Below are 26,386 nucleotides of genomic sequence, written 5' to 3'. Positions count from 1 at the left end.
CGGTTTCACAGGTGTCGTTACCAACGTGTGTCATCTACTTGCATCCTTCAAGGACTTGTGATGTGTGACATTGGTATGTTGCCTTTACATCTCACAACGCATTTTGACACTGTAATAGATATTACATTTTAACAAATCATAGACTGACTCCAGATTGTTTTGTGTTTCAAGGGTGTTTATTGAAGTGCTCAGAAATGGGAGGGGGTGGCAAAATGGTGATGGGTGATGGCGGAGGAATGTCCATGGCAGAATCCAGTCTATTAGACTCACAGGTGCACTGCCCACATGGGCATAGGAAGTGGAGCTGGGGCAGTTCAAGTATGGACAGGGTAACAAAGTGGGACAGTGGGGGGATAATCAGGGTGGTCTCATTTCCTGGCAGGGGTCTTGCCCTCTTGCTCTGTCCTGTTCCTGGATCTCAGGGACCGCTTGCGTGGTGGTTGTCCGTCTGCAGAGGGTGGAGTGTTGGTGTGGTGGTCCTGTGGGGGGGCATCCTGTCCACTAGCGCCGGCGGAGGTGTTGGGCAGTTCATCATCCTGGCTAGTGTCAGGGGCCCCTTGGAGTGCCACGGTGTCCCTCAGGGTCTGCTGTATGCCCTTCAGCCCCCCTACGATGGTGCCCAAGGCGGAGCTGATGGTCCTGAGCTCCTCCCTGAACCCCAAATACTGGTCCTCCTGCAGGCGCTGGGTCTCCTGAAACTTGACCAGGACCGTCGCCATCGTCTCCTGGGAGTGGTGGTATGCTCCCATGATGGAGGTGATGGCCTCGTGGAGAGTGGGTTCCCGTGGCCTGTCCGCCCCCTGTCGCACAGCAGCCCTCCCAGTTCCCCTGTGTTCCTATGCCTCTGTCCCCTGGACCGTGTGCCCACTACCACTGCCCCCAGGTCCCTGTTGTTGTTGGGGTGGTGGGTTATCCTGGGTTCCCTGTAGTGGGGGACACACCGCTGATTGACCTGTCCTGGGTACGGAGGTTTGGGCCTGCTGGGTGGGTGCTGTGCTGGTGTTACCAGAGGGTGGAAGGTCAGTGTTGGGCTGTGCTTGTGCAAGGGGAACCGACTGTCCCGAGGCCCACGATGGTCCGGGCTGGTCATCAGGATCCAGTAGGGCAGAGCTGCTATCGTCACTGTGGGCCTCTTCTGGGGGTGGAGTGGTGTTGTCTGGACCCTCTGGTGTGGTGACGGTCCTTCGTGTTCCTGCAGGGGCATAAGAGCATGATTATTGCATGTGTGTGTGTTATGGTGTGCAATGGGTGGGTGTCTGTGTACCCCAGTGCAAGCATTCCTGTGTGGGGGCTTGTGTGATGATGGTTAGGGGATTGTTCTGGGTATGTGCAGTGGGCATGCTTAGGTGATAGGTTTCCATGCTTCGTTGTGTCATGCAGGGCTTGGTGTTGGGATGTGTAGTTTGTGTTATGAATACATTAGTGAGGAGTTGGGGTGATAGGGGAGGGTGTGAGAGTGGGGGTGTGTGATAGCATGCAAGTAGGGTGGGGGATAGGATAGTTAAGATTTGACTTACCAGTGTCCCATCCTCCACTGACTCCTCCGAGGCACTCTGGATGCATGATGGTCAAGACTTACTCCTCCCATGTTGTTAGTTGTGGGGGAGGAGGTGGGGGTCCGCCGCCAGTCCGCTGAACCGTGATGTTGTGCCTGGAGACCGTTGAACGCACCTTCCCCCGTAGATCGTTCCACCTCTTCCTGATGTCCTCCCTATTTCTTGGGTGCTGTCCAACAGCGTTGACCCTGTCGACTATTCTTCGCCATAGCTCCATCTTCTTGGCTATGGATGTGTGCTGCACCTGTGAGCCAAATAGCTGTGGCTCTACCCGGACAATTTCCTCCACCATGACCCGGAGCTCCTCCTCGGAAAAGCGGGGGTGTCTTTGGCGTGCCATGGGGTGGTGTGTGTGATGTGTGGGGCGGTGTGAGTGTTGATGTGTGTGGTGATGTGTAGTGGTGTGTGGTGTTTTGTGCGTGGATGTTGTGTGGGTGATGGTGTTGTGTGCCTCTGTATGGTGGAGTTGTCTTTGCTGTGCTGTCTATCTGGTCTTCGTCCGTGAATTGTGGTCATAGGGGTTTGTGGGTGATGTAGGTGTGTGTTTTATATTGTATTGGGTGTGTGGGAGTGTTGTTTGTATGTGTATCAGGTGTGTGTATTTTGAATTGTCCAATGTGGCGGTGTTTTGGAGATGTGTGTGTATTTTGAGTGCGACGGTGTGTACCACCAATGGAATACTGCGGTTGAAAGACCGCCGCATGGATTCATGGGTCGTAATAGCATGGGCGTGTTTCTGTTGGCGTGGAGGTGGAGGATTTGTTATCGCCAGTTTATCACTGACCTTTGGTGTGGCGGACTTGTGTGGGTGTCTGAATTACGGCGGATTCCGAGATGTGGGTCATAATAGCTGTGGCGGAATTCCGCTGCAGTGTATTGGCGGTCTTCTGCACGGCGGTAAGCGGCTTTTACCGCCAATGTTGTAATGACCCCCTTAGTGTTGCTGGTGTTGTAGGGTGCTCTTTATAGGAGCTACTCTTCATCTAAATTCTGGACCTACCGAAAGCTCTCTGCCTTTTTGCATAATTCATGCAGCCCTCTAAGCCTGAAAGGGTATTGTTTTGACATACTGAGTGCTCCATTGTGCCTGGACAAAGCTAAATTTCTCTGAAGAACTGTAAAGAGTGTCAAACACATGTCAGAGATGGCTTTTATTAATTCTAGGATGGCTTGGACGGTATTTTACTAATCCGAAGCTGTAATATTGTGTCTGGAGTGGTGAAGGGATTAATCCTGTTCTTGAAGACTTTGCTGTAAAACTTACAAAGGACTTTGTGCCTCACTCTGACCCTGGCGGTCACCAGACTACCAGGGTCACGGTCGAGGTCAGATCGCCACCAAAGTGGTGGTACGACCATGACATTATGACTGTGACGGAGCTGCCACGGTCCAACCACCGACACCACCAGGCTGCCGCCAGCCTGCCGGTCCCGGTGGTTGCAATCAGCCAGGGCAGGGCTCCAAGCAGCACTTCCCTGGGGACTACGAGTCCCCATCCGGGCAGCCTCTGCCGCCCGCCAAACACATAATGAGGCCCCTTGCCCCTTTATAGCTCAACAAGGGTGGCACTTAGCTCATCCTATGCTCGAAAACCATTCTAGAAACAAACCGACATTTGAGATGAGCAAATATATTGTGTTGCTTGTTTCGTAGGGTGATCTATATGGGAGCTGCTCTTCACCTAAACTTGGGAACTACCCAGAGTTCTCTACTTCCATTTAGCATGTATACTGTACTCTAAGCCTAAAAGGGTATTGTTTTGACTTATACTCGATGCTCCCTTGTGTCTGAACTAAACTAGACCTCTTTGAAGTGTTGTAATAACAGTGAAACACTTGTCAGGGGTTGCTTTTTTCGTTTCACGTTGACTTGGATGGTATTTTACCAATCCGAAGCTGTAGTAGTTTTCCTTGAGTGGTAAAGAGCTTTTGTCATTTGGCAGCTTGGCATGGATGACACTGTGATAATCCTATGCTTGAAAACTTTGCTAGAAAAACAGATATTTGAGGTGAACCAATGTATAGTGTCACTTGTGCTGTAGGGTGATCTATATAGGAGCTGCTCTGTATCTAATCTTGGGAACTCCCCAAAGTTTTCTGCTTATTTTTTGCATACTTATGCAGGGTAAAAGCATCCTTAACCATGCATTGTGAACAACGCAGTCGTTTAACACGCAAATGTAACCATACTTGCCGGAACAACAACTGCCTTTTTCTGTGCCTTAACCATGCACGTGCCAAACTATACATATGTGTGGTTCAGGCACAGAGAAAGGCAGAGAGCAGGAGAGGATGCGGTTAGGTAAGTGGGGCTGGAGTAGGGTTGGGGTAGGTTTTATGGGTGGGGTGGATTAAGGGCATGGGGTGATCTGGCTATTTTTTGTATAGAGGCAGGAGTAGAGGGATTTGGGGAAGTTTTGTTTTTAGGGCTTATGGGGCAGGTGTGCAGTGGTCGGGTAGTTTTTTTAGGGCTTCGGGTGGGGTCATTTATTTGTTAAGGGTGTGGTGGGGGGTCAGGGTAGTTTTATTTTTTAGACCTTAGGTTTGGTGGGGTTTGGGTTAGTTTAGCTATTAGGGGTGAGGTCGGTTTTAGGGCTCAGAGCAGGTGGGGGTGTGAGGGTAGTTAGTTTTTAGGGGCATTGGTGGGGGGTCAGGGTCATTTTTTGTTTGGGCTTAGGGTGGATGGGGGGTCAGAGTAGTTTAGCTATTAGGGGTGGGGGTAGTTTTGGGCCTCAGAGCAGGTGGGAGTTGTATGACAGGGTGGGTGCGGGGATTGTTTGACAGAACCACATTGCCATTTCCGCTAATGCCTTTACTAGGCATGCTTTCACAATGGAATTCATTGTAAAGGCATGCGTGGTAAAGGCATGCATGGAAATGACAGGATCATGGTTCCGACCGCGTTGTTAAGGCATGCATAGTTCTGTCATACAACCTGTATGCAGCCCTCTAAGCCTGAAAGTGTATTGTTTTGACAAATGCTGGGTGATCCTTTGTGTCTGGTCAAAATTAAACCTCTCTGAAGAATTGTAATGATCAAGAAACACTTGTCAGGGGTTGCTTTGATTAATTCCAGGATAACTTGGATGGTGTTTTACCAATCCAAAGTTGTAGTACTGTGCCTGGAGTGGTGAAGGGCTTTCGTCATTCAACAGTTTGCGTGGCTTTCACTAGCTAATCCTATGCTAAAAGACCATGCTCTATAAATGGCAAAATACTTTGTCCCTTTCTAGCTTGGCGTGGATGGCACAGTATTAATCCTATGCTTAACAACTTTGTTAGAAAAACACATATTTGAGGTAAGCAAATTTATAGTATCACTGGTGTTTTAGGGTGCTTTATATAGGAGATGCTCTGCACCTAAACTTGGGAACTACCTAAAGTTCTCTGCTTCTTTTTTTGCATAATATATGCAGCACTCGAAGCCTGAAGGATATTCTTTTGACTTATATTGGGTGCTCCCTTGTTTTCCGGACAAAGCTAAACCTCTCTGAAGAGCTATAATGACAATGAAACGCATGTCACTTGTCAGGGATTGCTTTAACTCATTCCAGGGTGACTTGGATGGTATTTTACCAATCCAATGCTGTAGTATAGTGCCTGGAGTGGTGAGGGGCTTTCGTCTTTTGACAGTTCGCAAGGATGGCACAAGCTAATCCTTTGATAAAAGAATTTGCTATATAAATGGCAAAACACTTTGGGGCATATTTAAAAGGCCCTACCACTGTCTTAGCCTCATTGTTTAACGCTAAGGTGGAGCTATCCAGTCCCCCTCCCTAGGCGTTATTTACAAAGTGATGCAATGCAAGCATTGCACCACTTTGTAACCCCTTGCGCCACATTATACCTGCACCAGGTATAATGTATTCAAGGGGAGCATTCCTCCGCAGGGAGGCCCAAAAACATGGCGCAGTGAAATCTACTAGATTTCACTGCACAATTCTAGCATCATTTTTTAATGCCTGCCCAGGGCAGGCATTAAAGTGACGCTAGTGCATTAACCTGTGGACCCCCCAGTGATTTTCTGGACTAGCACCAACATTTTTGCCACAAGTCCAGCAAAGTACCACAACAGCATCAACCATTTTGATGCTATTGTCCTAATGTGCAACATTGTAAACACAGTGTTATCATGTTGACTTTAGGGGGGCGCAGGTTGACGCAAAGAAACGGGTGCGTCGGAGTCGATGCGCCAGTTCCTTGTAAATATGACCTTATGTCCTTTTGTAGCTCAGTGTTGATGGCACAGTGTTAATCCTATACTTAAAAACAGATATTTGAGGTGAGCAAATTTATAGTGTCATTGGTGTTATTGGGTACTCTATATAGGAGCTGCTCTGCACCTAAACTTGGGAACTAACTAAAGTTCTCTGCTTCTTTTTCGCATAATGTAAGCAGCACTCCTTTGGGTCTGGACAACACTGAAGCTCTCTGAAGAGCTGTAATGACAGAGAAACACTTGTAGAGGGTTGCTTGTATTCATTTTAGGTTGGCTTGGATGGTATTTTGCCAGTCGAAAGCTGTAATACTGTGCCTTGAGTGGTGAAGGACTTTTATCAATTGACAGCTCGGCATAAATGGCACTAACCAGTCCTATGCTTAAGGATCTTGCTGTGTAAATGGCAAAAGTCTTTGCCCCTTTCTAGCTTGGCATGTATGGCGCTATGCTATTTCTATGCTCAAAAACTTTGCTAGAAAAACAGACATTTGAGGTGAACAAATTTAAAGTGTTGCTGGTGTTGTAGGTAGGGATTGGCGGAGTTCACAGAGTAATGCTACGCAGAACTACGCAAGGTGGTAAAAAAACTCTGCTGAACAACGTGGAGTTCGCCGGTGGTCTGAGTGTACCTGTCAGGCCTGTTTCTGTAGCATTTTATGTCTAACACAACGTGGAGTATATTCTCGCATTCAAAATCATGCTCCAATAGCACCATGCAGTTTACGTGGTCGTGCCCATCTTGTTTTTTACTCCACTTATGGTACTTGGTCTGTTTTTTTCATCCCTTAATAATTATTTCAATCCTCCACCCTCCTAATTAATCTACCCCACATTTTTAGATCGAGCCTGGCAGTGCACATGCGCTGTCTGCAAGATATGCTTTATTCAATCTATGGGCTTTTAACCATGCCGACTATTGCCATTCTTTCTTTGTTTTGTTTGAATAAATGTGTCCTTTTTATTGGTGCTTTTTTCTAACTGTCCCTTCCTTTGTGTGCTTAGTTCCCTCCCAGGTGATTTCACTAAGAGAACATTTTTGTTGGCCATCACACTTTCTCCTGGTATAGCGTGTGATGGCCCCTCCTCCCTTCTTCCATCTGGACATTGCAGCCTTAGTCCCCAATTTAGGAAGGGCTTAGCATCAACTATCGCCACATCTGAGTCATTTTTTTAAGCTAATGTGGTGACAGTGTGGCAAAAACGCAGCACCATATTTTCAAAGTGGTACAATCCACACATTGCGTCACTTATTAAACCCTTGTGCCACATTATGGCTGTGTCACATTATGCATATGGCATTGGCAGTATAGGGGTTCCCTTGCCCAGCACCCTCGAAATGGATACTGTCTGCTGTGCAGAGAGTGTGTATTTCAAAGATGTTGGTTCCCCCTGGTTTCAGCAACATTGCACCAGCTCTCTTATGATCTGGCGACAATGCTGCCGCACCTTTCTCACTGGAGTCACAGGCGGAAACCTTGGTTTCTGCTGGTCAGCCCAGAGGGAAAGTCGTAATGGCGCCGGTGGGGAGGTCACCAGCACCGTGGCGACTTCCCCGTAAGGAGTTTGCAAACGGATACTTCCATCCACCAAACTCATAATCAGCCCCAAAGTCTTTTCAAAAGTAAAAAAAAAAAGCAGCATTCATTTAACATGTGGATGCTTTGCCATTAATATGGCACATTATAGCGTTGCAGTGAAAAGTCCTTATTAAATGATATTTTTGTACAACTGGTATTCTGAGGTCAAATAATTGAAAGTGCTTTCAAATGAGATAATGAAGAAAAAGAGTTTTGGTGAAGTGAAATATTAGCCTAAGATCAGCCAATTTACGTGCAGATTAGGTTTTCTATTTCACTTTGTTCAAATCAGCCAGTAAATGGGTATCGTTCCTTATGTTAAAGATTTGTTTTACTTCAGTGTTTTATTTTTTATATAGAGTGCAGACTCATACTGAAGACTGAGTGCTTTTAATGGCAACACTTATGTTACATAAGGTCACATACTTTATTTATAGGTCCGAGAGATGAGGTACTTTGTCCAGAATGTTGAGCCAAAGCTGAGAGTCGAAACTGGTTCTCCAGTCAGAGCTCTGAAAGCAATGCCACATCCTGGGTAGAGTGAGTGAGGCAGATAAAGGTTTAGGGTGCTGCATGGCTAAAGACATATAGGGGGTCATTACAACATTGGCTGTAAAAGCCGCTTACCGCCGTGCAGAAGACCGCCAACACACCACTGCGGCCGCGGAATTCCGCCACAGCTATTATGACCCACATCTCGGAATCCGTCGAAACTCAGACACCCACACAAGTCCACCACACCAAAGGTCAGTGATGAACTGGCGAAAACAAAACCTCCACCGTCACGCCAACAGAAACACGCCCATTCTATCACGACCCACGAATCCACGCGGCGGTCTTTCAACCGCGGTATTCCATTGGCGGTACACACCGCCGCACTCAAAATACACACACATCTCCAAAACGCCGCCACATTGGACAATTCAAAATACACACAACTGATACACATACAAACACCACTCCTACACACCAAACACAATATAAAACACACACCCACATCACCCACAAACCCCTACGACCAAAAATTAGAGACGAAGGCGACAGAGAGATAGCACAGCAATAGGCAACCCCACCACACAGAGGCACACAACACCGTCACCCACACAACATCCACGCACAAAATACCACACATCACTACACATCACCACACTCATCACCACATACACCCCACACACATCACCTACACCACCCCATGGCACGCCAAAGACACCTCCGGTTTTCGGAGGAGGAGCTCAGGGTCATGGTGGAGGAAATCGTACGGGTAGAGCCACAGCTATTTGGAGCACAGGTGCAGCACACCTCTATAGCTAGGAAGATGGAGCTATGCCGGAGAATTGTCGACAGGGTTAACGCAGTGGGACAGCACCCAAGAAATCGGGAGGACATCAGGAAGAGGTGGAACGACCTACGGGGGAAGGTGCTTTCAGTGGTCTCCAGGCACAACATCGCGATTCAGCGGACTGGCCGCGGACTCCCACCTCCTCCCCCACAACTAACAACATGGGAGGAGCAGGTCTTGGCCATTATGCATCCAGAGGGCCTCGCAGGAGTCGGTGGAGGAATGGACACTGGTTAGTCTAATCTTAACTATCATATCCCCCACCCTACCTGCATGCTAACACACACCCCCACCCTCACCCCCTCCCCTATCACTCCAACTCCTCACTAATGTACTAATAACACAAACCACACATCCCAACACCAAGCCCTGAATGACACAACAAAGCATGGACACCCATCACTAAAGCATGCCCACTGCACATACCCATAACACCCCCCAACCATCATCACACAAGCCCACACACAGGAATGCTAGCACAGGGGTACACGCTCACCCACCTATTGCACACCATGACACACACAGATGCATTAATCATGCTTTTACACCCCTGCAGGACCACTACCTAACGTCACCAGACAGGAGGGTCCAGACATCTCCACCCAACCCACAGAAGAGGCCCACAGTGATGACAGCACCACTGGCCAACTGGATCCAGATGACCAGCCCGGACCATCGTGGGCCTCGGGACAGTCGGTTCCCCTCGCACAGGCACAACCAAACACTGACCTTCCACCCTCTGGTAACACCAGCACAGCACCCACCCAGCGGGCCCATACCTCTGTACCCAGGACACGTCAATCAGCTGTGTGTCCACCACTACAGGGAACCCAGGATAACCCACCACCCCAACAACAACAGGGACCTGGGGGCAGTGGCAGTGGGCACACAGTCCAGGGGACGGAGGCACAGGAACACAGGGGAACTGGGAGGGCTGCTGTGCGACAGGGGGCGGACAGGCCCAGGGAACCCACTCTCCACGAGGCACTCTCCTCCATCATGGGAGCCTACCACCACTCCCAGGAGACGATGGCTACGGTCCTGGCCAAGTTTCAGGAGACCCAGCGCATGCAGGACGAACAGTATTTGGGATTCAGGGAGGAGCTCAGAACCATCAGCTTCACCCTGGGCACCATCGTAGGGGTGCTGAAGGACATACAGAAGACCATGAGGGACACCGTGGCGCTCCAAGGGGCCCCTGACACTAGCCTGGACGATGAACTGCCCACCACCTCCGCCGGCGCTAGTGGACAGGACACCCCACCACAGGACCACCACACCAGCACCCCACCCCCTGCAGACAGACAACCACCCTGCAAGCGGTCCCAGAGATCCAGGAACAGGACAGAGCAAGAGGGCAAGACGCCCGCCAGGAAATGAGACCACCCTGATTGTCATCCCATTGTCCCACTTTGTTACCCTGTCCAGATTGGAACTACCCCAGCTCCACTTCCTATGCCCATATGGGCAGTGCACCTGTGAGACTAATAGACTGGACTCTGCCATGGACATTCCTCCACCATCACCCATCACCATTTTGCCACCCCCTCCAATAATTAGCACTTCAATTAACACCCTTAAACCACAAAACAATCTGGAGTCAGTCTGTGATTTTGAAAATGTGTATTATCTATGACAATGACAAAATCCCTTCGCAAATGTAATGTCAACATACCTATGTAACACATCACAAGCCCATGAAGGATGCAAGCAGATGACACACGTCGGTAACCACACCTGTGAAACCGTAATGGAAATGTACCACTCAGTTAGCAAATACTGCTTCAAATTGACAGACAGGATAGAGGTAAAAGTGTGAAAGTAAATATAATAGTAAAAAAATTGTTCTCACCTGTGTGTCACTGGAAATATTGCTGTATGACAGAGTCCCTATTATCAATGTCTTCTTCCTCTACTTCCTCCTCATCACTGTCCACAGGCTCCACAGCTGCCACAACACCGTCATCTGGACCATCCTCCTGCAGAAAAGGCACCTGGAGTCGCAAAGCAAGATTGTGCAGCATACAGCAGGCGATGATGATCTGGCACACCTTCCTTGGTGAGTAGAATAGGAAACCACCTGTCATATGGAGGCACCTGAACCTGGCCTTCAGGAGGCCGAAGGTGCGTTCGTCACCCTCCTAGTCCGCCCATGGGCCTCATTGTAGCGTTCCTCTGCCCTAGTCCTGGGATTCCTCACTGGAGTCAATAGCCATGACAGGTTGGGTTAACCAGAGTCCCCTAATAGCCACACACGGTGCCTCTGGAGTTGACCCATCACATAAGGGATGCTGCTATTCCGCAGGATGTAGGCGTCATGCACAGAGCCAGGGAACATAGCATTTACCTGTGAGATGTACTGGTCTGCCAAACATACCATCTGTACATTCATGGAATGATAACTCTTCCGGTTCCTGTACACCTGTTCACTCCTGTGGGGGGGGGACCAAAGCCGCATGGGTCCCATCAATGGTACCTATGATGTTAGGGATATGTCCAAGGGCATAGAAGTCACCTTTCACTGTAGCCAAATCCTCCACCTGAGGGAAAACAATGTAGCTCCTCACGTGTTTCAGCAGGGCAGACAACACTCTGGACAATACGTTAGAAAACATAGGCTGGGACATCCCTGATGCCATGGCCACTGTTGTCTGAAATGACCCACTTGCTAGGAAATGGAGTACTGACAGCACCTGCACTTGAGGGGGGATACCTGTGGGATGGCGGATTGGTGACATCAGATCTGGCTCTAACTGGGTACACAGTTCCTGGATTGTGACACGGTCAAACCTGTAGGTGATGATTAAATGTCGCTCCTCCATTGTCAACAAGTCCACCAGCGGTCGGTACACCAGAGGATTCCGCCATCTCCTCACATGTCCCAGCTGACGGTGCCTAGAAAGGACAACAGCGACCACAGAGTCAACCAATTCTGAGGTATGTACCCACAGCTACACAGAACACGACACAAAACACAAAAATCTTCCTGTATGTGTGTTGAGTCCAGGCCTAGGTATGTGTGACGTAGTTGTAAATGAAGACATGTGGGCCCCTGAAATGGCGGATGCCTAACCTCTAAAGTGAGACAATGGGATGTGAGGTAACTGCGCTGGCATTGTACACCATCGCGGTAAGCGGTCGAAGCTGCATTGGTTAACATTGGACCCTATGGGTCCCAGGAACCAATGACGAAGTGCGCCGGCGGTGATGATACGCACCTCCGCGTACGTGACCTCGGTCTGGAAGAGACAACGGCACGTGCGTCTGGGGAAAGGGCCCCTGCCTTCACTGCACAGCAGTTGGAGAAGCTCGTGGACAGGGTCCTCCCCCAGTATACACTACTCTACGGTCCTCCAGATGAACAGGTGAGTACATAGGGTGCAAGTTGTATGGGCTATGCCTGGGTGGAGAGGGCTGGATGTAAGAAGGAAGGGGGCACAGTTCAGCGAGCATGACTGAGTGTGAATGCATGTGCCACATGGCAAGGGCGGGGATGTGGGCCACTCACTTCGACGGTGCAGTTGTTAATGACTTCTCTTCTTCCCCTGTACATGTCATGTAGGTCAGCGCCCACCAGAAGAAGGATATTTGGCATGCCATCGCCAAGGACGGCCGGACCCTGGGGATCCACCAGAGACATAGCACCCACTGCCGTAAAAGATGGGAGGACATTCGCCGCTGGAGCAAGAAGACGGTGGAGGCTCACCTGGGGATGGCCTCCCAACGTGGGAGGGGTTCCTGTCGCACCATGACCCCCCTGATGTTCCGGATCCTGGCGGTGGCCTACCCTGAGTTGGATGGGCGCATGAGAGCATCACAGCAGACACAAGGGGGTGAGTACACTCTGACTTTGCGTGCAGTGGAGGGGTCTGGGTGGGGGAGGAGGGCTGTGGGTTTCCCTAGGCCAGGGCGAGTTCCGTAGGCTAGGCCCCTCCGTAATGCAGGCCATGTGCCACTCCACCCCACCTCTGTAGAGTGCCGGGTAAAGGTATACATGCCCCTGTGTCATCTATGTGTGCAGATGTCCACCATAGCCATTGTAGGAAAGTACCATCTTGCCTGGCATGTTACCCCCATATTTCACTGTATATATGTTGTTTTAGTTCTATGTGTCACTGGGACCCTGCCAGCCAGGGCCCCAGTGCTCATAAGTGTGCCCTGTATGTGTTACCTGTGTTATGACTAACTGTCTCACTGAGGCTCTGCTATCCAGAACCTCAGTGGTTATGCTCTCTCATTCTCTTTCCAAATTGTCACTAACAGGCTAGTGACCAATTTCACCAATTTACATTGGCATACTGGAACACCCTTATAATTCCCTAGTATATGGTACTGAGGTACCCAGGGTATTGGGGTTCCAGGAGACCCCTATGGGCTGCAGCATTTCTTGTGCCACCCATAGGGAGATCTGACAATTCTTACACAGGCCTGCCAGTGCAGCCTGAGTGAAATAACGTCCACGTTATTTCACAGCCATTTACCACTACACTTAAGTAACTTATAAGTCACCTATATGTCTAACCTTTACCTGGTAAAGGTTGGGTGCTAATTTACTTAGTGTGTGGGCACCCTGGCACTAGCCAAGGTGCTCCCACATTGTTCAGGGCAAATTCCCCGGACTTTGTGAGTGCGGGGACACCATTACACGAGTGCACTATACATATGTCACAACATATGTGTAGCGTCACAATGGTAACTCCGAACATGGCCATGTAACATTTCTAAGATCATGGAATTGTCAACCCAATGCCATTGGGGAGACAATTCCATGATCCCCCGAGTCTCTAGCTCAGACCCGGGTACTGCCAAACTACGTTTCCCGGGGTTTCACTGCAGCTGCTGCCAACCCCTCAGACAGGTTTCTGCCCTTCTGGGGTCCAGCCAGGCTTGGCCCAGGAAGACAGAACAAAGGACTTCCTCAGAGAGAGGGTGTTACACCCTCTCCCTTTGGAAAAAGGTGTCAGGGCTGGAGGAGTAGCCTCCCCCAGCCTCTGGAAATGCTTTGATGGGCACAGATGGTGCCCATCTCTGCATAAGCCAGTCTACACCGGTTCAGGGATCCCTCAGCCCTGCTCTGGCGTGAAACTGGACAAAGGAAAGGGGAGTGACCACTCCCCTGACCTGTACCTCCCCTGGGAGGTGCCCAGAGCTCCTCCAGTGTGCTCCAGACCTCTGCCATCTTGGAAACAGAGGTGCTGCTGGCACACTGGACTGCTCTAAGTGGCCAGTGCCAGCAGGTGACGTCAGAGACTCCTTCTGATAGGCTCCTTCAGGTGTTGCTAGCCTATCCTCTCTCCTAAGTAGCCAAACCTCCTTTTCTGGCTATTTAGGGTCTCTGCTTTGGGGAATTCTTTAGATAACGAATGCAAGAGCTCATCAGAGTTCCTCTGCATCTCTCTCTTCACCTTCTGCCAAGGAATCGACTGCTGACCGCGCTGGAAGCCTGCAAAACTGCAACAAAGTAGCAAAGATGACTACTGAGACCTTGTAACGCTGATCCTGCCGCCTTCTTGACTGTTTTCCTGGTGGTGCATGCTGTGGGGGTAGTCTGCCTCCTCTCTGCACTAGAAGCTCCGAAGAAATCTCCCGTGGGTCGACGGAATCTTCCCCCTGCAACCGCAGGCACCAAAGAACTGCATCACTGGTCCTCTGGGTCTCTTCTCAGCACGACGAGCGAGGTTCCTTGAACTCAGCAACTCTGTCCAAGTGACTCCCACAGTCCAGTGACTCTTCAGTCCAAGTTTGGTTGAGGTAAGTCCTTGCCTCCCCACGCTAGACTGCATTGCTGGGAACCGCGTGTTTTGCAGCTACTCCGGCTCCTGTGCACTCTTCCAGGATTTCCTTTGTGCACAGCCAAGCCTGGGTCCCCAGCACTCTAACCTGCAGTGCACGACCATCTGAGTTGTCCTCCGGCGTCATGGGACCCTCATTTGTGACTTCGGGTGAGCTCCGGTTCACTCCACTTCGTAGTGCCTGTTCCGGCACTTCTGCGGGTTCTGCTTGCTTCTGAGTGGGCTCCTTGTCTTGCTGGACGCCCCCTCTGTCTCCTCACGCAATTGGCGACATCCTGGTCCCTCTTGGGCCACAGCAGCATCCAAAAACCCTAACCACAACCCTTGAAGCTAGCAAGGCTTGTTTGCGGTCTTTCTGCACGGAAACACCTCTGCACGACTCTTCACGACGTGAGACATCCATCCTCCAAAGGGGAAGTTTCTAGCCCTTGTCGTTCTTGCAGAATCCACAGCTTCTACCATCCGGTGGCAACTTCTTTGCACCCACAGCTGGCATTTCCTGGGCATCTGCCCACTCCCGACTTGATCGTGACTCTTGGACTTGGTCCCCTTGTTCCACAGGTACTCTCTCCAGGAAATCCATCGTTGTTGCATTGCTGGTGTTGGTCTTCCTTGCAGAATTCCCCTATCACAACTTCTGTGCTCTTTGGGGAACTTAGGTGCACTTTGCACCCACTTTTCAGGGTCTTGGGGTGGGCTATTTTTCTAACCCTCACTGTTTTCTTACAGTCCCAGCAACCCTCTACAAGGTCACATAGGTTTGGGGTCCATTCGTGGTTCGCATTCCACTTCAAGAGTATATGGTTTGTGTTGCCCCTCTCCCTTTGTGCCCCCATTGCATTCTATTGTGACTATACCTTGTTTGCACTGTTTGCTATTGCTATTACTGCATATTTTGGTATTGTGTACATATATCTTGTGTATATTTGCTATCCTCATACTGAGGGTACTCACTGAGATACTTTTATTTTTAGTATATCTGTGTATTGTGTTTTCTTATGATATTGTGCATATGACACTAGTGGTACTGTAGAAGCTTCACTCGTCTCCTAGTTCAGTCTAAGCTGCTCTGCTAAGCTACCTTTTCTATCAGCCTAAGCTGCTAGAAACCCCTCTACATTAATAAGGGATACCTGGGCCTCGTGCAAGGTGTAAGTACCCCTTGGTACCCACTACAAGCCAGTCCAGCCTCCTACAGCCATGTAGGCCATATCCCAGGAACTGCATCTGTAGAGGCCAAGAGCGTGGCGTAGTGCAGGGGGCTGCTGTGTCTGTATTGTCTGCCAACGGTAGCGGTAAGCCATGCACTCAACCTGTCTTTCTTCGGTCCCCCCCCCCACCCTTTTTGTGCTCTCCCTGTTCTTTTGTGCATCAGCATCATCAGGCAGAGGTACAGTAGCACCGGAGCACGAGGGGGCTGTATCCCACATGGCTATGGAGGGCCACACCACAGACTCTGAGTACACCAGTGGGACGGAGGGCGAGGGGAGCTTCACGGCGGTCAGCGGATCAGCAAACAGCAACACGGACTCGTCCTCCGATGGGAACTCCCTTGTGGTGGCGGCACCATCTGTGCCCCCCACTTCAACAGGTACAGCCGCCACCCCCTCTACCAGCACCGCCCTCCTAGCAGCCCCTCAGCCTTCGCCCCGTGCCCGCTCATCCAGGAGGGTGGGCATCACCTTCGCCCCAGGCACCTCAGCCCCTGCCCTTGTCACCCCTGCTGCCCTCAGTGAGGAGGCCATTGACCTCCTCAGGTCACTCACTGTTGGGCAGTCTACCATTGTGAATGCCATCCAGGGTGTAGAAAGGGATTTTCAACACACCAATTAATTCCTGGAGGGCATTCATTCTGGTCAGGCTGCCCATCATCGAACCCTGCAATCTCTGGCCTCAGCACTGATGGCAGCCATTGTCCCTGTGTCTAGCCTCCTCCCTCCAACTTCCTCCACCCAGACCCAATCCCCTGTACCTCAACCTATCCCAAGCACACTATCAGACCAGCCTGCACACACCTCAACACACAAGGGCAGCTCAGGCAAACATAGGCACCACACATCCCACAGGCACTCACACAAGCATCACCCACATACAGACACAGCAACATCCACTGCCTCCACTGTGTCCCCCTCCTCGTCGTCTCCCTCCTCCCTCCCAGTGTCGTCTACACTCTCACCTGCATGCACTACCACAACAGCCACTAGGACTCGCACCAGAACACCCAGCACCACACCCCGCTCACCTGCACTCACCACCCCCACTACCATTTACACGTCCCCTGTGTCCTCTCCCAGTGTGTCTGTGACGTCCCCTCCCAAAGTACACAAACGTGGGCACACACCCAACATCCATCCACCTCACGACAGCTTCCAGAACATGCACCTGCACCCAAATCACCAAACGTTACACCTCCTACAACCACCTCCTCTTCCTCCACTCCCAGACCCCCTCCAGCTACCCGTCCCAGTGTTCGTCAGAAACGTTTCCTGAGCAACCTTGACCTCTGTCCCATCACCCCCCCTCCAATTCATAGGTCCCGTAGTAGCACTTCAGCCAAAAAGATTCCGGTACCATTGGTGCCTGTTCGAGGTATGTGGAGTGCACCGGGCACCAGGGCAGCTAGTGTGACACGGAGCCAAAGCACTGCCAGTCCACCCCCTGTGAAGCACCAGAAGTTGGACAGTGTCCGACAGGAGAGGGGGAAGACACTTGCCGGCAAAGCTGCCCACAAGGGTCCCAGGGGGAGTGTCGAGTCAGCTGTGACTCCTCCCAAAGTGGTGAAGGGGCAGAAGAAGTCTCCAAAGTCTGGGAAGAGCAGCACGGCGGAGAAGGCCGCCATCCTCCCCGCTGTCCAAGACGCCAGCCCCATCGTCACTGGTCAGGAGACCACCGCCGGAGTCAGTGCCCAGGAGGGCAGCACCGGAGTCAGTGCCCAGGAGGGCAGCACTATCGTCACTGGTCAGGAGACCACCGCCAGAGTCAGTGCCCAGGAGGGCAGCACTATCGTCACTGGTCAGGAGACCACCGCCGGAGTCAGTGCCCAGGAGGGCAGCACTATCCTCACTGGTCAGGAGACCACCGCCAGAGTCAGTGCCCAGGAGGGCAGCACTATCCTCACTGCTCAGGAGACCACCGCCGGAGTCAGTGCCCAGGAGGGCAGCACCGGAGTCAGTGCCCAGGAGGGCCCCGGCAGCCACAGCCCCGCTGGGCAATGAGGGACCACCATGGCACACACTGCTGCACAGGTCAGAGACAGCAAAGTCAAGCACCGCTGAACAGGGCAAAGACCACCATGGACAGCACCGCTGAACAGGGCAAGCACCGCTGAACAGGGAAAAGACCGCCATGGCAAGCACCGCTGAACAGGGCAAAGACCGCCATGGCAAGCACCGCTGAACAGGTCAGAGAAAGCAAAGTCAAGCACCACTGAACAGGGCAAAGACCGCCATGGCAAGCACGGCTGAACAGGGCAAAGACCGCCATGGCAAGCACCACTGAACAGGGCAAAGAGCGCTGAACCGGGCAAGCACCACTGAACAGTGCAAAGACCGCCATGGCAAGCACCGCTGAACAGGGCAAAGACCGCCATGGCAAGCACAGCTGAACAGGGCAAGCACCGGCAACTCAAGCACCGCTAGCCCATGAGCGGCAGGGGCAGTGACGCAACAGGGACCGTCACGGGCACCAGTCCCCCTCCAGAACCAGTGGAGACATGCATCCACTCCATCTATCCTGCACAGGATGAAGCACTCTGGGCACCAGTCCCCCTCCAGAACCAGTGGAGACATGCATCCACTCCATCTATCCTACACAGGATGAAGCACTCTGGGCACCAGTCCCCCTCCAGAACCAGTGGAGACTGTTATCCACTTGAGAGACTGTGGCTTTGCACTCCCCAGGATGGTACAGTGGGCAAACCACCCACTGTAGAGACTTGAGATACTGTGGCTTTGCACTCCCCAGGATGGTACAGTGGGCAACCCACCCACTGTAGAGACTTGAGAGACTGTACCTTTGCACTCCCCAGGATGGTACAGTGGGCAACCCACCCACTGTAGAGACTTGAGAGACTGCGGCTTTGCACTCCCCAGGATGGTACAGTGGGCAAACCACCCACTGTAGACACTTGTGAGACTGCGGCTTTGCACTCCCCAGGATGGTACAGTGGGCAAAACACCCACTGTAGAGACTTGTGAGACTGCGGCTTTGCACTCCCCAGGATGGTACAGTGGGCAAACCACCCACTGTAGAGACTTGTGAGACTGTGGCTTTTCACTCCCCAGGATACATCAATGGGCATGGACCCCCGTCGTGGATCTGGCGTGGTACAGTCATCCGGCTGAGGTGTCCCCCTTCCCTTCCCCCTGAGGTGCCTGTTGTATTTCTATCTGATGCCCCTGCAGTGTTCTCTCCGTTCCAGGACAGGTATCGTGTGTTGGCCTCGCCCATGCCTTTTGGGCCCAGTGGTCCACGGATATTGAAATGTGCATACCTGTACTACTAATCTTGATGTATATATTTGGAATGTGTATATTTTGATGTATATATGAGCTTACTGTTTTTTGATACATTAAAATGGTTGAACTCATTTCCTTTTGTCTTAGCATTCTTCCGGGGGGGTTGGGGGTTGTTACTGTGATGTTCGGAAATGCATTGGTGTGTGTGTTGTAGTGGGTGAGGGTCGGGTTGGGGGTGGGGTGTTGCATGTGTGTGTCCGTGACTTTTGCTTCCCCCCTCCCCTATGTCGTAGGTGCAGTACTCACCGTTGTCTTCGGCGCCGCCGTTGCTGATGTTCGTAGAGGAGCAGGAAGACAAGCGCAGGGAGTATTTCGAGTTCCGGCTCCATGGTGCCCTCCTTCCTCCTGGAGTTTGTTCAGGTGAGCGTTTTCCCATTGAAATGTCTGTTTCCGCCGTGTTTTTATCCACGGTGAATCTGCCCCGGAAAAGGTGGCGGATTGGCCTGTTGTAATACTGGGGGCGGTACTTTGTCTTCCGCCTGTCTGTTGGTGGTGACCGCCGCGCTGCTTGTCTGTACCGCCATGGCGGTCGGAGTGTTAAAGTGGCTGTCTATGTTGGCGGTTTCCGCCACAGTCATAATTCCCTTTTTTTCCGCCGGCCTGTTTGAGGTATTACCGCCGCTTTAACACCGTCCGCCAGGGTTGCAATGACCCCCATAATGTCCCAAAGGCGAGACCTATTGGCTACGCCAATGCTTGTTATTTATTGTATTAGGGTGTCTTTTTGTTTCCTTGCACTTTTATGCTTTTGTGACTTTCTTGTACTTCTGTGTACTTTCTTCCTTACTTCCTTCTTCTGTTTCTTTTATTGATTCCATCACCCAGTGCCATGGCAGAGCAGGGCAGTGCCAGTGAACAGGGGAGTGGCAAATCCACGCCCTCCAAGCAGCCAGAAGCAGCCGTCTACCTTGTGGGTGGCAGCGCCACCGAGAGGTGCAGCCCCGGCCCATCTTTTGTGAGGCAGAGTTGGCAGCACTTGTTTTTTACATGTAGCGGCAGCAGGAGGCAGGCCTTGCAGCAGTTTCCCCCTGCAGGAGCATCACCTGCATTTGGGAAGAGTGCGCAGGTATGTTCGGAGCATCACCCAGGTCCAGCAGCTGGCACATCGTTTGGGGGATATTATCTACCACAAACAGGACCTGTTTGACCTACTAGGCGTAGAGATTCCAGGGTTCTGTAAGTACTAACTATTAGCCTCCTTAAATATTTGGCGGGTGGCAGTCCAAGACCACTATGTTGGCGGGCCCAAACATACCACCGAGCAGACTGTCTCCCAACAGCTGTTTTACAAGTGGATTGCATGTCATTGGTAGTCTTGCTGTGGGCAGCGGTGTCTGCAGGTAGGTATGCAGGGTGGTTTTTTGACATGAGTCCATACAATGAGTCCATTTTGTACAAACTGTGCACATGTGCATGGAAACATGTGGTACACAAATCTGTGCATGTACCACCCCATTGCTGGACTCCGGGCATATATGCTCAGTCCAGTCAATGGCAGTACAATGCCAGAGGTACCTACCTGCGGTAGGGGATATTTCCCGTGGGAGGACATTTGTGAGGAGGGGCTGTGCAAGGCGGTCCACACAGAGGACTGCCAGAAAGAGAAGAGAATGGGGGAGCAACACCCATTTCCATTGATTCTGGTAGCTGTTAGCTGGTGGTCTCCACCCCACAGTCAGCATGGCAGTCGTGCACCTTGTAATGTGCACAGTGGTCAGATTGACTGTGCTGCTTAGTACCTCACGCCTTTATTTTTTCACTAAGTTCTTCCATCCCTGCCTACCAAAAAATTAAAAAATCCATACTTGGCATGTGCCGCATTTCTATGGCCATGTGAAGTGTTTCCAAAATATATTTTATGGCTTTTTATAACAGATCTTTTTATGCAAGTTCAGATTTTTCCTTTTAGACTTTTGTCTATACTGTGACTGAATAAGCCAAAGCTTATGCACATGAAGAATTGATGATCATTGATAGCACTCTATTCTATAGCAAAAACTCGACCTATCCGCCTAATCCATCTGCCTTACCCTGCAGTAGAGTATGTCAAGTTTCCTTTCCTTCCTGCCCAGCGAATGAATGTGTTATCAAAATAATTTGTGGTGATGGGCAAGACCAGTGAGTAAAGTGGGACTAGTAAGTGCCTGATTTGATTTTAACTTTGGCGTAAGCGATACTCTGTCATGAACATGTCAAATACAGTCTTTACCCTGTAATGCAGTGAATCAAATCACTGTTTTGTAATCTAGTGCTAATCTGCCTTTATTATTTTCTACCAGACAATCAGTGCTTTTATGTGAGGCATATGTGGGTAAAGAAATATAATTAGCTCTGTGACTCTCCTAATCATAATCAAATCAAATTCTAATGTCCCTAGGGGACCAGCAATGTACTGCTATTGTGCCACCCACTAATTACTTTTAAAGAAGTGTTTGCTCAGAGCCTTGTTTACAATTTGTCTTTTTTATTTTTGTCTTTTCTCAACATAGCTACTCCTGTTGGTCAACCAGCACCACCACCCAGGCAGAAGAGAGCAGCTTGTCTGTGGTGGCAGTGGCTGGAGAACATCCAGGATGAATACCGGAGGCTCGTGGTCCTGGAAGATGAGGAGGTGGACATCGCTGCCTCTGACCCAGGACCCAGTTTATCAGCAGCATGCGAGCCCCAGCCTCGTGCCTCTCAGTCACCACATCGCTGGTGCTGCTGCCAGATGTCAGTGGTACTAACTGCACCTGCTACCACCCCCTCCCATTCTGATAGAGAATAACTCTAGCGCATCCAGCACTGGATGGACTCTATGGAGAGCCAGCAAGCTAGGATCGAACAGAGACTTGAGGAGCTCCGGGTCCAAACAGACAGTGCTCTCTTCTGAGACCTTTTTTAAATAAAAAATTGTTTTGGTGGGAGGCACTTGTTTTGGATGGAGGGGGTGGGGAGGGAGTTGGGACCGGGTTAAACTTTGGACTTTTATTGGGCTTTTTGGGGATGGGCAATTTGTTTGGGGAGAAGGATGGGCCTATTCTGAGTGGAAAGGGTGGGTTTTCTTCTCTGTTAGAAATAAAAACTGCCATTTTAATAACTTAATTTATGCCTCAACTGTTTATTTTGGTGTTTTAGTTTGCACTGCTGTCTTTTGTTGTAGCCTGTTTCTTAAATCTGCTAAAAAAGTGTTTGTCATGTACTTATACCCTTGCTCTACTGCCTGCTGCAACTATATTGACCAGTAGGGGATGATTGCATTACATATTTTGTCTACAAAAACCTAGATACAGACAAACAACATCTTTTTTGGTAGAAGTTATTTACTAACTAAAGAAGTTCACTTAAATCTATTGTTCTCCTCCTACCTGAATAGATGAAGAGAATGCTAATACCTCAGTCTTCTTACTGCAGGGTTTTCCCAAGGTGGCACCTGAACTTAGGCTAGTGCATTAACAGGTAATACAAAAAGGTACCACTCCTACCTATGCAAACCCCAATTGCAGGAACAATCAAAGGGTTATCCATCACTCTCAACTAGATTAAAAGATACAGAAAGTTAGTGGGTCATATATTATATCATGACATTAGAAAGAATGAGACCAGACTATCACAATGACAGTATTTGACACACAACAAAGACCTGATGTGATAATAAAAACTAGCACTATCGACTTCCTCTGAGCAATGGGGAGCTAGTATTCAAAAACTAATCTTAGGAAAGAAAATCCTTGATTCAGAAGAAGTGGGCTCAGAGTCAGGAGTGGTGGGCCAAGTTTAAGTGTTTACACAACACACAACACAATGCCTTCATGATGGTGTTGATGGGGCTGGTGTAGAATATTGCCCAGGTAATAGAAAGTCACCCAGTGAATGTGTGTTGCTTTCACCACATCTGCCCCAGCAAGTGTGTGATCCATTTATGGTATAAAATTAAGTCACACCTCAATAAATCACATAGCCCCGGAGGAGAAGGGTTAGGGGCTTGATGAATGTATGTGAAGCAGGATTTGAGGAAACATGTGACAAAGACAAACACTATACAAAAGAAACCACAACAATTTTCTTCAGGGTGCTGAGCAGCACACCATCAACAATCTGCTGTGGAAGGGAACAATGAGGGGAAAATTAGTATACAGTTCAGTTAAATGCATTGCAAACAGCCCTTCTGCCCCAGAGAGACCCCCAATAGTATATCTCTACATATTCTGTTTTCTAGGTTTGAAACAATAAAACTATGGAGGATTAAATTTAACCCACCCAATTCTAAAAATTATGATTGCTAAAAGGAAAATGATTCTGTGTTGCCAAATTTGGCGGTGCACCTCCATTCTTCTTGGAATGTCTGTCACTCTTGGGTGGCTGACTGAACCCGTCCGGAAGGTAACCTGAAGTGTTGAGCTTTCACCAAGTTTTGTTTGTGCAGGAGGACTAGGAGAAGTTCTGCACATTGAAAATCAGTAACTGTGTTACAGAGTAAGGGAGAAGGACAAAAGGAATAATGGTAAACTTCATCAGGAGTCAGGAATGTACCAAGAAGACTCAGAGGCAGAGCAAGAACATACCGCTCTCCAGTCCACAGAGCTGAGTGAGTACCAGGCCTCATAGTTTTCACCATCATCATGGTTTCACTTTGAAGTCGATAGCTTTCTCTTCCTAACTGTTGATGGAGTCCTACCCTGAGGCCCTCCATCCTCCTCCTCCTTCTCCTGATTTTGAGTAACCCCGTCCCAGTCCCAAACCAAGTGAGGTAGAAATATGTAGTTCCTGTTGAAGAACAAACAGAGAAAGAGCATTGCAGTATTTTGTGTAGATTTGTGTTTGGTAACTAATGTGACTGGTCTGGTCTCTGAGGAACCAGAAAAACGGAGCGGACCCTGCAGGTAAATTTGACTACTTTTGAAAGGTCAACAATTTTTGGAAAAAATAATCGCCCCTCAGCCCCCAAACATTGCAAATCATCAAAATCAAGTTTACAAAATTGTTGAACTTCTTCCCTGTCTCCAATCCAAGCATACTGCTTGATTGATAAAAAATATTACTTCCTTTTTGTTGGTAGCAACACATTGGAATTTGGCACACACATTGGCAGTCTTTTACTCAGTGATCTTCTAAGCCATCTCTGCTAGATGATGTAAAAAAAAAATAGGCAAAGGCATGTGAGGGAGATAGGCATTGTCTCCAATGCCCTTAAGGGAATTTGGGGGCTTCTTTACTAAACACAGGTCCAACTATGTTTTTATTTTTGCAAAGAAAGAAAGAAGTTCAATGAGAAATAATTAAAAAGCTCTATGTGGCACTGGCATACCCAGTCCGGGAAGGTAGAGTTTATCATCAAACTCAGGTGGTTCACCCAGAAGTTGGTCAGCACACTTACTTTTGACCAATCATCCTCTTCCTCCTCTTCCTCCTCCTGTGGTGGTTCGGGAACAGTGTAATCAGGTTGTATAAAATACTTGTTTATTTTGATCATGGTCTCTCCATATTTTGAGGCAAGAGACTGGTCATTCTCCCTGTAACAACTGCACCAGCTGTACTGAACACATATCCAGCAGATACACTGGCTACAGAACAAGCCAGATACTTTACTGACAGCCTGCTGAGCACTGAGCAGTGGCACATCTTCCCACACCAATACACCTATGGGTTTTGATCCACATACACCTCTTTTCTGTCACCCATGTACTCCGGGAACACCCTCTGAAATGCCATTGGTGCTGCCACTTGCTTGACCGCTTTTACCTTCGCTTCTGCACTGGACTTAATACCTGCACTGGAAACCAAGCCAGTCCAGAGGTTTGGTCTGATTTGTCTGATGCTGTTGTTGCCGGTGTTCTTGTTGCTTGGTGTTGGTTGCTGTGAGACAACACTACCCTCTCTGGAAGTTAAAGGTGGCATCCCAGATCTGCTGAGTTGGACTCTAAGTTCCAACCATTCTTCTTCTAGTTCTCCGGCTTGCTCAACAATCCACCTCTTGTATTATGAAACTTCCCTTTCAGAAAAAGGAATGAAAGAGGAAAGATTTTTTGTAGGGTGGATCAAGTATGGTGGCACAAATTTACTCTTTGGACTCAATAAAGTCTTTTGCAGCCTTGCATTATAACTCAAGTGATAGCTTAGGCTCTCAACCAAGGCATATCGCTTCTGGGTTTTCGTTCACACCTCCAAGTGAGAACCCTTCAGGCACTTTCTTTAGCTGGTCCTGTAGCAGATGCAACAGTGGGATAGCTTGGTCCATCATACTGTCCTCCTTGCTAACTTACTGTGTGAAAACCTCAAAAGGGAGCAGCATCTGTGTCAGGCATATGACTAGGCCCCATTTGTCCACATCCATGGTCATAACTTTCCCAATGGCATTCCCTCCTCTTAGAATGACATAGTCATTGATCTAGCTGTACTGCTCAAACAAACGGTGCAACATATAATAGGTTGAGTTTCAACGTGTTTGCACCACTTGTATCAGGGTTTTACCGCAACTGTTTCCGGGCTTTAAAAGAATGGATTAAATGAGTGCAGATTCATCTGCAGGTGGTCAGAATATTGCTGACTATGTCTTCCTTTTTGAGAAAGTCTTGCACAACTAAATTGATGCACTGGGCTGAACACAGGACCCAGAAATAGCCACCTTCTGCCATGGCCTCTACTATGATCCTGCCATTGACCGTAGCAACAAATCCAGTTCAGAAACTTCTGGGTTGCAGCTATTCAGACACCTTACTATTAAATTCATCCAAGATATTGCCATCTGTATGTGAATTTTTCATGGCAAACATGGCTACTGTTACATGCCGCCGAACACTCTTAAAAATGTCTTCAGGGCCAAGACCTGTAGATAGATTTTGCTTTACTCCCCTAAAAGAGATCCAATGTGCAGTGATGCACATGTAATCAGTAGCCTGACAATTGTTCCACATGTCTGTTGTCAGGTAGATAGTATGGACAACACTTTGCTGCAAAAGTTGTCCAAACAGCACATTGAATGTAGTGCTACAACAGAAACTCTGGCAAAATAGGTCTGACTTGGAACCTTCCATTTCAGGCAGATGGCTGCTACAAACTCTAAGAATCCTACTCCTTCCATAAAAGAAATAGGGAGGAGGTCCAGCACTAATATGTTTGCCAGCTTCCCATTGTTCAAACATGCCATTGGGTGGTTGCAATGGTAGTGCCCCTCCTACCTAAACATTCCCATAATAGTAGCCTTGATTGTCTTCTTTTGTGGGGCACTGATGCAGGAGACTTTTGAGATGTAGGTGGTGGTAAACTCAATGTGCATTGTAGTACAGTCACCATACGCCATGGTGTGTTCCATCTGACTCTGAGACTTCCTGTACCATTGTGAGGTCGCTGAGGAGAAGTATTCTGGCACACTGATGGGGACAGGGCTGCTTTGCATGAGGATGTTGCC

General features: G+C 49.5%; 1 long non-coding RNA gene across 1 annotated transcript in view; it reads left to right on the top strand.

Annotated features, from left to right (window-relative positions):
- Positions 1–21,534, top strand: part of LOC138302071 (uncharacterized) — a 132,001-nt gene extending 110,467 nt beyond the window's left edge. The window contains exon 3 of the long non-coding RNA XR_011205257.1: positions 21,489–21,534. This is a non-coding gene — a long non-coding RNA (uncharacterized lncRNA). The remainder of the gene's footprint in view (positions 1–21,488) is intronic.
- Positions 21,535–26,386: the final 4,852 nt, after the last annotated feature.

This window comes from Pleurodeles waltl, chromosome 6, assembly GCF_031143425.1.
Source record: "Pleurodeles waltl isolate 20211129_DDA chromosome 6, aPleWal1.hap1.20221129, whole genome shotgun sequence".
NCBI classification, from domain to species: Eukaryota; Metazoa; Chordata; class Amphibia; order Caudata; family Salamandridae; genus Pleurodeles; species Pleurodeles waltl.
The sequence above is the reverse complement of the archived record's forward strand: the minus strand, read 5'-3'. Positions and strand labels throughout refer to the sequence as shown.